At 30.6% G+C, this 1,201-nt stretch overlaps 1 long non-coding RNA gene across 1 annotated transcript; it reads right to left on the bottom strand.

Annotated features, from left to right (window-relative positions):
• Positions 1 to 565: 565 nt before the first annotated feature.
• LOC109705194 lies at positions 566 to 1,195 on the bottom strand. Its single transcript, XR_002214663.1, has 2 exons — positions 1,103 to 1,195; positions 566 to 768 (listed from the first exon to the last, which is right to left on the bottom strand). It is a non-coding gene; the product is annotated as an uncharacterized LOC109705194 (long non-coding RNA).
• Positions 1,196 to 1,201: the final 6 nt, after the last annotated feature.

The following is a 1,201-nucleotide window of genomic DNA, read 5'->3' as shown; positions in this document are numbered from 1 at the left end:
TGCTATGTCAATGCTATTGGTGTAAGTAAGATATATATTATATTTCAGCGGATTTTTGCAATTAGATAATATATTATCTATTGAGAATTTTGGGTCGACGTTGAAATTTTTCAAACAGAAATGATTAGATTTTTTTATCGAATCAGAATCAGAATCAGATTTGGAAGAAGAATCATCGCTTGACTTTGAATCTTGAATCTGATTGCAGATTTTTTACACATTCCAGACCTTATCAAGGTCCATTCAGCATGAGCAGCCCTTGTGATCTTTTTCTTTCAGTATTTTCTTACCTGTATTTTGGAGTCTTTGCCGTCACTAGATTGCAGGAAAAAAAAGAAATTTGCGTATTGAACTACTTTTTGTTATTTTACAGTTATAAATCCTTCTATATCTATGACAGATATAGAAGTTTTAGGCAGATATACAAACTATTCACATAATAGCTATAACTTTTATGTACTATAAGTAACAAATAGTGAATAAGTGAATCGTGCTTTTGTTATATACTTCCGATAACATAATAGCTCTACACTATATATAAGGCTTTTCTGGTTAGATAATATAATTACCTCATTAGTTTTTGATTCCGAGTCGGATTTCAAACCAGAATGATTAGATTTCTTATCAGAATCAGAACCGGAATCAGATTTGGAAGAAGAATCATCGCTTGACTTTGAATTTGAATCTGAGTCAGACTTTTTACATTCCAGCTTATCAAGTCCCTCCACATGAGCAGCCTGTGATCTTTTTCTTTCGTATTTTCTTTACCTGTATTTTGGAGTCTTTGCCGTCACTAGATTGCAGCTAAAAAAAAAGAAATTTGCGTATTGAACTACTTTTTGTTATTTTACAGTTATAAATCCTTCTATATCTATGACAGATATAGAAATATTAGGCAGATAGATACAAACTATTCACATAATAAAATTTTACTTGATTTTCTTTTATAAGACGAACTTTTATGTATTATGAGGAACAAATAGCGATAGGTGAATCATGCTTTTATTCTTTTTTTTTTTTCATAGAGTTAATAATGCTATGTCAAGCTACCTAAGCAGATATATATTATATCCGGGCTTTTTCAATTAGATAATATAATTACCTCACTGGATTTTGGTTCCGAGTCTGATTTCAAACCAGAATGATTAGATTTCTTATCAGAATCAGAATCAGAATCAGATTTGGAAGAAGAATCATCGCT

This window comes from Ananas comosus, unplaced genomic scaffold (genome assembly GCF_001540865.1).
Source record: "Ananas comosus cultivar F153 unplaced genomic scaffold, ASM154086v1, whole genome shotgun sequence".
NCBI classification, from domain to species: Eukaryota; Viridiplantae; Streptophyta; class Magnoliopsida; order Poales; family Bromeliaceae; genus Ananas; species Ananas comosus.
The sequence above is the reverse complement of the archived record's forward strand: the minus strand, read 5'-3'. Positions and strand labels throughout refer to the sequence as shown.